The sequence below is a fragment of the Aedes albopictus genome, chromosome 2 (assembly GCF_035046485.1).
Source record: "Aedes albopictus strain Foshan chromosome 2, AalbF5, whole genome shotgun sequence".
Classification (NCBI taxonomy): Eukaryota; Metazoa; Arthropoda; class Insecta; order Diptera; family Culicidae; genus Aedes; species Aedes albopictus.
This window is the reverse complement of record NC_085137.1, coordinates 222,027,342-222,039,813: the sequence shown is the minus strand read 5'-3', so window position 1 is coordinate 222,039,813 and position 12,472 is coordinate 222,027,342.

Here is a 12,472-nt window from a genome sequence, read left to right as displayed (position 1 = left end):
GGTTAGTGATCCTTGCGTTTCCGGTTCACCAAGTTCTCCAAAATTGCGAGATGACGCACATTCTTATATCACAAACTTTGAAATGATCGCAAATAACCAAAACCGGCTCATCAAGTTCTCCAAAGTTGCGAGGTGACGCATATCCTTACATCTAAACCTTTGAAATAATAGATTAGTGATCCTTGCGTTTCCGGTTCACCAAGTTCTCCAAAATTGCGAGGTGACGCATATCCTTACATCTAACCCTTTGAAATAATTGATTAGTGATCCTTGCGTTTCCGGTTCACCAAGTTCTCCAAAGTTGCGAGATGACGCACATTCTTATATCTCAAACTTTGAAATGATCGCAAATAACCAAAACCGGTTCATCAAGTTCTCCAAAGTTGCGAGGTGACGCATATCCTTACATCTAAACCTTTGAAGTAGTTGGTTAGTGATCCTTGCGTTTCCGGTTCACCAAGTTCTCCAAAATTGCGAGGTGACGCATATCCTTACATCTAAACGTTTGAAAAAGTTGGTTAGTGATCCTTGCGTTTCCGGTTCACCAAGTTCTCCAAAATTGCGAGGTGACGCATATCCTTACATCTAACCCTTTGAAATAATTGATTAGTGATCCTTGCGTTTCCGGTTCACCAAGTTCTCCAAAGTTGCGAGGTGACGCATATCCTTACATCTAGAACTTTGAATTAGTTGGTTAGAGATCCTTGCGTTTCCGGTTCACCAAGTTCTCCAAAGTTGCGAGATGACGCGCATTCTTATATCTCAAAATTTGAAATGATCGCAAATAACCAAAATCGGTTCATCAAGTTCTCCAAAGTTGCGAGGTGAGCATATCCTTATATCTAAACCTTTGAAAAAGTTGGTTAGTGATCCTTGCGTTTCCGGTTCACCAAGTTCTCCAAAGTTGCGAGGTGACGCACATCCTTACATCTAAAACTTTTATATAGTTGGTTAGTGACCCTTGTATGTGATCAAAAATAACCAAAGCCGGTTCACCAAGTTCTCCAAAATTGCGAGGTGACGCATATCCTTACATCTAAAACTTTTAAAAAGTTGGTTAATGATCCTTGCGTTTGTTCTCAAATAACCAAAACCGGTTCTCCAAAGTTGCGAGGTGACGCATATCCTTACATCTAAACCTTTGAAATACTTGGTTAGTGATCCTTGCGTTTCCGGTTCACCAAGTTCTCCAAAATTGCGAGGTGACGCATATCCTTACATCTAAACCTTTGAAATAGTTGGTTAGTGATCCTTGCGTTTCCGGTTCACCAAGTTCTCCAAAATTGCGAGGTGACGCATATCCTTACATCTAAACCTTTGAAATAGTTGGTTAGTGATCCTTGCGTTTCCGGTTCTCCAAGTTCTCCAAAATTGCGAGGTGACGCATATCCTTACATCTAACCCTTTGAAATAATTGATTAGTGATCCTTGCGTTTCCGGTTCACCAAGTTCTCCAAAGTTGCGAGATGACGCACATTCTTATATCTCAAACTTTGAAATGATCGCAAATAACCAAAACCGGTTCATCAAGTTCTCCAAAGTTGCGAGGTGACGCATATCCTTACATCTAAACCTTTGAAGTAGTTGGTTAGTGATCCTTGCGTTTCCGGTTCACCAAGTTCTCCAAAATTGCGAGGTGACGCATATCCTTACATCTAAACGTTTGAAAAAGTTGGTTAGTGATCCTTGCGTTTCCGGTTCACCAAGTTCTCCAAAATTGCGAGGTGACGCATATCCTTACATCTAACCCTTTGAAATAATTGATTAGTGATCCTTGCGTTTCCGGTTCACCAAGTTCTCCAAAGTTGCGAGGTGACGCATATCCTTACATCTAGAACTTTGAATTAGTTGGTTAGAGATCCTTGCGTTTCCGGTTCACCAAGTTCTCCAAAGTTGCGAGATGACGCGCATTCTTATATCTCAAAATTTGAAATGATCGCAAATAACCAAAATCGGTTCATCAAGTTCTCCAAAGTTGCGAGGTGAGCATATCCTTATATCTAAACCTTTGAAAAAGTTGGTTAGTGATCCTTGCGTTTCCGGTTCACCAAGTTCTCCAAAGTTGCGAGGTGACGCACATCCTTACATCTAAAACTTTTATATAGTTGGTTAGTGACCCTTGTATGTGATCAAAAATAACCAAAGCCGGTTCACCAAGTTCTCCAAAATTGCGAGGTGACGCATATCCTTACATCTAAAACTTTTAAAAAGTTGGTTAATGATCCTTGCGTTTGTTCTCAAATAACCAAAACCGGTTCTCCAAAGTTGCGAGGTGACGCATATCCTTACATCTAAACCTTTAAAATAATTGATTAGTGATCCTTGCGTTTCCGGTTCACCAAGTTTTCCAAAGTTGCGAGGTGACGCATATCCTTACATCTAAACGTTTGAAAAAGTTGGTTAGTGATCCTTGCGTTTCCGGTTCACCAAGTTTTCCAAAGTTGCGAGGTGACGCATATCCTTACATCTAAACGTTTGAAAAAGTTGGTTAGTGATCCTTGCGTTTCCGGTTCACCAAGTTCTCCAAAGTTGCGAGGTGACGCACATCCTTACATCTAAAACTTTTATATAGTTGGTTAGTGACCCTTGTATGTGATCAAAAATAACCAAAGCCGGTTCACCAAGTTCTCCAAAATTGCGAGGTGACGCATATCCTTACATCTAAAACTTTTAAAAAGTTGGTTAATGATCCTTGCGTTTGTTCTCAAATAACCAAAACCGGTTCTCCAAAGTTGCGAGGTGACGCATATCCTTACATCTAAACCTTTAAAATAATTGATTAGTGATCCTTGCGTTTCCGGTTCACCAAGTTCTCCAAAATTGCGAGGTGACGCATATCCTTTCATCTAAACCTTTGAAATAGTTGGTTAGTGATCCTTGCGTTTCCGGTTCACCAAGTTCTCCAAAATTGCGAGGTGACGCATATCCTTACATCTAACCCTTTGAAATAATTGATTAGTGATCCTTGCGTTTCCGGTTCACCAAGTTCTCCAAAGTTGCGAGGTGACGCATATCCTTACATCTAGAACTTTGAATTAGTTGGTTAGAGATCCTTGCGTTTCCGGTTCACCAAGTTCTCCAAAGTTGCGAGATAACGCGTATTCTTATATCTCAAAATTTGAAATGATCGCAAATAACCAAAATCGGTTCATCAAGTTCTCCAAAGTTGCGAGGTGAGCATATCCTTACATCTAAACCATTAAAATAATTGATTAGTGATCCTTGCGTTTCCGGTTCACCAAGTTTTCCAAAGTTGCGAGGTGACGCATATCCTTACATCTAAACGTTTGAAAAAGTTGGTTAGTGATCCTTGCGTTTCCGGTTCACCAAGTTTTCCAAAGTTGCGAGGTGACGCATATCCTTACATCTAAACGTTTGAAAAAGTTGGTTGGGGAATTGCGGGTAACACCGTCAGGGTGGGTAAGCCCGTCACCTCAATGATTTGACCAGAAAACAGTTATTTAGTAGCTTTTTGGCCACACATCTCATTTGGTTTTACCATTTCTACTATTTTGAAGCACATGATACCAATATTGACCTGTCAAACGCGAAGAAAATAAACAAAACAAACACACGCGTCATCGCACTAATGGCGGATGTAGTTTTTCGTCGGTAGAATTTAGCCTCGGGATTACAAAACAAGTGCAGAAATTCACTTTCATCAATCATGTATTCTCATCTGTACTATTCTTTAGTGCCAAGATTCATCAAAAGGTCAGTTTCGACAATTATTCAGGAATTACGGTGTAATTTATAAAAAGTGGGCTTTTCGGGTAAGCCCGTCACTCATCGGTGGGGGTAACACCGTCATGCTCTTTGGATCACCGGGTGTTTGTTGAACTGACTAGGCATTTCTATTAGGTGCTACGCAACTACAAACGAAAGAACAACCGAGGAAATTTCTACATGGGTTTCTCTTGGAATTCCTGTGGGATTTTTTTATAGAGATTCTTCCATTTATTCCTTCGGTGATTTATCCAATTAAATCTTCTATGATTTCCCCAGGAGTTTCTGCTTGGATTCTTTTTGTTCCTTCAGAAACTTATAAGGGCATTATTCTCAGCGATTCTTGCGGAAGTTTTGTAAGGATCGCTACTGGCAAGATTCATCCAGGAATTTCTACAAGAAAATCATTGAAAGATTTCTCCAGGGATTCTTTCAGGTATTCTTTCAGGAATTCTTCTTGGGATTTCTTCAGGTATCCTTCCAGTGATTCATCAAGGAATCACGTAAGGGCTGACAAAATAGAACCAACATTACTTTTATCAAGTTCAGTTATTTGAGGGACAATCACGTTTAACGCTTTACGGAGCCGAACATTATATCAAGGTTAATGTTCTGTTATATCGATGTACGACTGTGTACATGGCTTCTACTCACAAAATATGAAAACATGTTCAGCTATTTGGGTGAATGTCGTTTGCCCGAACGCCATTTGACCAAATGCCATCTGATCGAATAATTTGTTTGGTCGAATGCTGGTTGGCCGAATAATGTTCGGATGAATTCAGAGGAACGGGAAATCTTCAGATAATCACAAGTGAGCTTAAAGCAATTTCTCAAACTTTAAGCGAAGATTTCCCCATCCTGTAACATATATTATCCTATTTTTTCTTATTTAGAAGGATTTTTTTGAGATTCTAGTTGCTAATATGATCATCAAATTATTTTCTTCTTTTGATAACTGGCGATTCTTCCGAGTTTAACCGTTAAAGAATCATTTAGCGCTGGAACTGCCAATATTTTCATCAGAAATTTTTCATTCTTCCATTTGGCGAATAGCATATGCCCGAACGCTACCAGGGATTTTTCCTTCTTTAACCGTTCAAGACGTTTGTCTGTTTGATTCCAAAACTGCACCATACTCGAGTATGCATATAGCCGATGCGGTTAGTGCACGGATAATCAGCATGACAATGGTGAGAGTAATGGGTTCGATTCTCGCACGGTCATGATCGCTTAAGAAGGTTTTTTTTCTTTTTCGACATTCGGTAAAAATTATCTTTTCGGCCAAATGGTGTTCGGCCAAATGTCATTCGGGCAAATGACCCTGAACCGAATATTTCATTTAAGCTAAAATAAACTACATCTAATTGATAACGAATGACTTCCGGAAAGATTTTATGTGTAGCATATACTTAAGTATTAACCATTATAGGATCTCCGGAACCTGTTTCAAATAACAAAACGACTGATGTACAATGATTGGTAAACCATCACTACACATCAAAAATATCTTTAAAATATTTTCAATTTGATATCCTCAAAATTTTCTTGAAAAACAGGTATGACGGACTTACCCCGATAGGTGACGGCCTTACCCCATAGGGGTGACGGTCTTACCCGCACTGAATTAAAAACATCAATATTTATTACGGTTGTATTATGCACACTGTTCGTCAGAATAAACATATTTTGACAATTGTAATGCACAAATCTTATAAAATACTCATGAATCAAAGATTCTGCGTACTGAAAATATTCATTTACGCCTTACATTAATTTTGAAAAATCCCAATGCTTAAGGTGACGGGGTTACCCCTTCCTCCCCTTAGTGATCCTTGCGTTTCCGGTTCACCAAGTTTTCCAAAGTTGCGAGTCGACGCATATCCTTACATCTAAACGTTTGAAAAAGTTGGTTAGTGATCCTTGCGTTTCCGGTTCACCAAGTTCTCCAAAGTTGCGAGGTGACGCATATCCTCAAATTTAAATCTTTGAAATAGTTAATTAGTGATCGTGGTGGTTAATCACTAAAGTGGTGGTTAAAACTAAAGACAACGCTTCCCCCGTATTTTCTATTTAGGGAAACTTACGTATTTTCGGCAGTTTTGTTCTCTTCGTCATGGGTTTTTTTTTTGAAACCTGTTGGTCTCAGAGTTGGCCTAAAATCCTTCCCAGCCAAGCTGAGTTATATGCCCAAATTTCAGGCAATTCGGCCTACAAAAACCCCCCATGATGAAGAGAACAAATCTGCCGATAATACCCTTCGCCACCCTATGTCTCTTGAAATTCCCGTTAAGGTAGCCCCCTGCTTTAGCACATCTACTTTCCACATGAAGATCACTTGTTTCTAATACTGCCTCTAAACAGCATGTTCTCACAGATTGCGGAGCATAACCCACTAGCGTATCTATTGCGGCCCACAAAAATAAATCCGGAGGAAATGAGTTTCGAACATTTATTTGAAAATACATGGTTTTTAATTTTCACTTATGAGTTCTACTTGTACATCGATGGCACCATCTACCGCTCTTCTCGGATGATTCGTCTATTTCTTTTGCGCCCCAACAGTTGCTGCCCAATCTTCCGGGATTAATCCGTTCCGCAGCATGTCCACACTTGGGTTGGCCGACTTGTTTGAAGCGAATCGTTTTCAGCCTTGAAATGTTTCGACGTGATGGTTGCTTCTCCATGGGACCATCCTTCCACCGGGTGTTCACGCGAAGGGATTTTTGTTTGGTCGTTGTCAACAACATTCCACTTCTTGACCATCTATACCTCCTTAGTTCCGTTCCTTCCGGATGCTTTTCCAATGGATACATCACTTTTTTCCCCATTCGCATGATTCGGTTCGATGTACTGGGATGCCAATCCTGCGGGAGCTTTTCCGTTTGGATCGGAGCAGCTGGCTATTACGTCCATTCACGACAATCGGTTCTACGGGAAACGATTTAATTCCGGTCTTTTCACACGCGTAATTTACTTGTTCGCACAGGTTCGCACTATTTTCTAGTTCATCTTCCGCAAATCAACTAAAATTTTAACGTTTACGATTACGATTTGATTTGTTTTTGTTGTGCGGATGTGAATGATTCCACGGCACGGGACACAAATCAGCTGTCAAAACGGTCTTGCCGTAGCTTTACCGTACTGAACCAACTTTGGAATAAAGTGGTTAATTTATACATTTTTAAATACACATAATTAAAAAAATATGTGACCTGTAATTGTTTTTTAAACAAATAAAATATAAATGTAAAACAATGCGTTGAAAAGAGATAAAAAAAATTAATTTACAGCATAATCTCAAGCAAAAACATTTGAAAAACTGCCTTCCCTAATTTGGTACAATCACTGTAAGCTTGTTTTCGCTACAGAGTCACCATCTGTTGGAATTTGATGGAACTTTCGATAGTTTTCGTTAGTTTCCGACAGAGTTCAAGAAAACTTGAAGCGCCTCTCGCGGTGGAAAGTGTCGGAAGCCGATGCAGGTAGTTCATTGTGTGATGTGTTATTGCTTGATGTGCGTGGAAGTTGCATTCGCAACATTTGGAAATTCCAGCTGTAGAACATTCTCGTGAATAGATATATATCCAGAATAAACACAAGATTCAATTAAATACAGTGTATCAAACAATTGCCCGTACAGCAATTTTTTGGTCACAATAATTTTTCATTCAAATGATAATAACTTTTTTATACGTCAATAAAATACGCTGAAATTTTGATCAATAATGAACCATATATTAAAGCTCCATTGGTAAAATTTTGAGCAAGATCGAATAAGTTTTCTGAAAGTTATAGAACTTTTAGTAAAAGTTATGAGATTTTTAAACACATTTTTAAAACATTATATCTCAATATGCACGCGATGAATTTTTTCCATTTTTTTGTGATATAGCTTATACCTAAGGCTATCATATGTAGCTTCGTTTGAGGTTTTATATTCACTACAAAAAATATGATAAATCTGTATATGTTCAGAGTGTTTTTTGGTAATTCATCATATTTTAATCAATAAAAAGTGCCAAGTGTTTTCAACGTTTTTAAACTCTCTAAAATATCACATTATTTTAATACAAGACCTAATAAACTACATATGAAGAGTAGGTCCTATGTATTTTTCGTTCAGTAAATGCACTTTTATTGGTGGAATACGTTTGGCAGATTATATGTGCAAAATAAGGTAAATTTTTAAACATCGTCAACTACATAAGCACATTTTTTATGTTTTTTGGAGTGAATATAAAACCTCAAACGAAGCTGCATATGAAAACCTTAAGTATCAGCTGTAACAGACAAAAAAATTGAAAAAGTTTCATCAAGTACATACTGAGATATAATGTTTTAAAAATGTATTCAAAAATCTAATAAGTTTTTCTAAAAGTTCTATAACTTTCAGAAAACTTATTCGATCTCGCTCGAAATTTTACCAATGGAGCTTTATTTATTAGAGCATGATTGGTCAAAATTTCAGCGTTTTAAGTTGATGTATAAAAAAGTTATAAACATTTGAATGAAAAAATATTTTGACCAAAAAATTGCTGTACGGACAATTGTTTGATACACTGTACATATTCAAACTGAAGCTTAGGAGAACATATGCAGATGGATCGACAAAATTCAAATTACACCAGTAGTAGAGTCTGGGACCATTTGGGCAGGAAAACCTATTTTGGCCACTTGCTGCTATAACTCAGTAAATTCCAATCCGATTGACTTGAATATTTGCACATGGTTAGTTACTGTGCGTATCTGATCATGTCTCAAAAATCAAGTCAATCGGTTCAAACTTGACTGAGTTATAGCAGCAAGTGCCCAAAATAGGTGCTCCTGCCCAAATGGTCCCAGGCCCTAATTAATACACTTTGAATATCTCCTAAATCAACGTTTCGAACTTGTACCGACTTTTCGAACCCTCTAAGCAGAATACCCTCTTCGAATGAGTGTAATCAGTTTCGTACCTTTCAATTCCACCCTATGTTGCTTATCCTTTGACAGATACGCGTATTTCGACTACCACTTGTAATCTTCCTCAGTGTCAGTTATCCAGTTAGTGGATAACTGACACTGAGGAAGATTACAAGTGTTTGTCGAAATACGCGTATCTGTCAAAGGATAAGCAACATAGGGTGGAATTGAAAGGTACGAAACTGATTACACTCATTCGAAAAACGTTTTGAAACCTAAACCAGTGAGATTTATAAACTGTATTTCATATTCAGTTACCTATTTCATATTTCTTTTGAGCTTTAACAGTGTAATTACTTATATTTATAATATTTTCAGTGAGTGGCTAAGATGCAAAGGGGTGTAATTGTTCATTTTTTCGATTTTGAGCTGAACATATCAAAAAATTCCTCAAATTTCAAGCTTTCAGGAACATTTTGCAAAAAAAAAACGAAAAAAATTGGGTCGATTTCGAAACATTATACATTTCGTATGGGATGAAAAATAGATCAAAAACTTTGAACCTCATTCGCTCGAAACGAAATCGAGTTTTGTCACTTACACCCATTCGTAGCTTATATGTACATATTCTAGCTGAGGAAGCCTTTCGTAGCCCGTTTTTGCGAGGCTCAAACTGCAAATAAATTTTATTTAATATCAATTTTGAGGTTATAATGTTTACATCTTACAGTAAGTTTCCTTATTGCTCTCGGCGAGATTTTGCTCTTATGCAGGTGGTAATGGAGGTTATGTGCTACCTGAAACTGTTCGGACATTGTTAAGATTTTTCATGGAATAATCACTCTATAGTCTTCTAGCCTTACTGGTTTCAATAGTCGCTAATTCCCTACGATTCTACAGTGCTTGTAGGCCCTACAATGTAGGGGTCACAAAGCTAGCAAATTTCTATAAAAAGGAGGTTAAGAATAAGCATTAATTTGTGGAAGACAACGATCAACACCACCTAGTATATCGAATTCAAGTTTAGGATAATCAAGTTAGCTTAACTTTCACGTTTGGGAATATGTACTGATTGTACGTTTAAATTGTTGCGAAAATTTACTTTCAGCTCGCGCCCATTTTCTCCGAACTGGCTTCTTCGACTTTTGTTTTGTTTACGTCCACCTATCCTAGCAATCCAAAAGGGCCTATTCATCGTTAGTTGTAACACTAGCTTTAATATCTATGACCATTTAACAGCTCGCAGACGTAGTGTACGTTATGGGTAAAAATAAAGACCTGATGCAAAAGGAGGGTTAAATGCACAGAACAACAGAAATAGGTCAAGGTGTATGTATACATAATCAGATTTTTTACGGTATGCGGTATGAGTTCTCAACAGTTGAAAATTTGGTAATTCGTTTAGAAATGGAATTGGTTCCGGAACAATTGTCAATCCTTTTGTTCCCAGCTGTGAAATTAAAGTTCAAAAAATCGCCAACAGCCCATTTCTCAACAGAATTTGACCAAATTTAAAATGCGAACTCGCACAACACTCTAGTTTTGGAAATATATGGGTACAATATTGCCTTGAACTTCTGGACGAAGTAAGGTCGGTGGGTCACTGGTTCAAGTCGGGTAAAATAAGGCCAAGTACGATTTGTACCACTAAAACTTTCTTCTTAAGGGGCTATCCATCAATTGCGTAAGGGATTTTTTACGATTTTTCGACACCCCCACCCCCCCTTGTAAGATTTTTTGTATTAGAGCCCAAAAATTTTTGTATGGCTCGTGACATTTTTCAAACCCCCCCCCCCCCCTCCCCCTATAAACCCTTACGTAATTAATGGACAATGGACAATGGAATTCCATTGCCTAATGATAGTTCAAGTTGCTACAGGTTCGATTTTGCGCTTCTCCGATGGGTCTCCTTTGAGTTCTTGGGATATTGAACATTCCGAAAAAAGCGGTTAGCTCCAGAAACCAATACTACACCAAACAGTAGTAAGTAAATTTATCGAATAGATTCCTGAGTATCCGGGAAGACCTGTTTGAAGTCAGATCTTGAGCTCATGGAACTGTTGATAAACAGAAATCACATATTTTACGTATGTATGTGGAACCTCTGTACTGATGATGATGATGATGATGATTGTGTACCCACCATCAGCGCAAGGATTACCTATGGCTGCAGAGTCATACCGGAACGGAATGATCTACCTGATGGTTTGTTGTAGCAGGGTAAGCTAAATTCACTGGGGACCTTCGGAAAACAACATGATAGTTGTTATCTCGTGACAATGTCTGGCCACCCCACGAACATTTGCCCGGAAACCAGTTCATTTAACTTCCTTAGGCTACCCCTCCGAGACCCCTATATATGTCATGTTCAATTATAAAAAGTAATAATAAGGAACGAACTCACCGGGTAATCCTGACCAGCTGGTTTTCTATGTTTGGCTTTGGTCTCAGCATGCAAACGGTCCAACCATATTAAATGTGCACTCGTTCACACCACTCGCTGATTCTCCGATCGTCCATCGAAGAATCCGAAAAAAATACATAAGCGAGAATACCCGATGCACTGAAAAACAATCTCTTGGATACTAGCATTTCCGAACTCGGAATAACGACGAACACGAGCACCACGATGCGGGCAATGTGGTCTCTTGCCACCGAGCCATCGTCGATCGTTTACATAAAGTGCGAACAAAAAACACAAAGAAAAATGCAAAAACGCGGTAAAGACGAAATGCGGCATGTTTCAGCCTCCGCGCCCTGCTTGTCACTGACGACCGACGACCGTTCACTCTTCCATCAGTGTTCCACTCAAGTACGAACGAAAACACAAAGAAAAATGCAAAAACGCGGTAAAGACGAAATACGGCATGTTTCAGCCTCCGCGCCCTGCTTGTCACTGACGACCGACGACCGTTCACTCTTCCATCAGTGTTCCACTCAAGTACGAACGAAAACACAAAGAAAAATGCAAAAACGCGGTAAAGACGAAATGCGGCATGTTTCAGCCTCCGCGCCCTGCTTGTCACTGAATATTAAAAGCACATGTTCACAACAAACTCGCGTATAAAATATAAGAGGCCGAGCGATTAAATACAATTCGGGAGCAAAGGTATTCTACCAACCGCGACATTGTCGTGAATTCCCGTCCGAACTCACTTCACTCGCGTCCGTCATCGGGCAAATCCGTTTCAAAACTGTATGTGGAACCTCTGTACTCTACATAAACTCATATTTTATCATGTATCAATGAGAAGTCCTCTCACAACTATTCCTAGGAAAATTTGATGACTTAAGCGTAGTCATGCCTTGACTTCAAAGAACTGTAGATGGACTATAATTAGAGCTATTTCCAAAAGGAAAACAGCGGTTGGCTCCAGATACCAATACTTCGCCAAACAAAAGTAAGTAAATTCCTCGAATAGATTCCTGAGTACCCTAGATGGCCTTGAGTTCATTGAGCTGTTGATAAACCATAATCACATGTTTCACCTATGGAACCTCTGTGCACTACATAAACTCATATTACATCATGCGTGACTGTAAAGTCGCTCATAACTATTCCAAGGACAATTTGATGCCTTGATTCCAGGTGAGAACCATAGATGGGCAGCAGTTGGAGTAATGTATTAGTATGGCAAACATATATGTTAGCTTTTGTAACCGAAATTACACAGAATAGAATAAATAAGCTTTTCGATTAGATTCATGAGAACCCAGGATGATTTGGTTGAAATTAATGCAAGAACTCAATTTGTTGTAGCTAAACTGTTATTATAGATTTTTATATGCATGAGGACTACTGTAAATTGTCCTACTTGCACATAAACAAGAAAATTTGAAA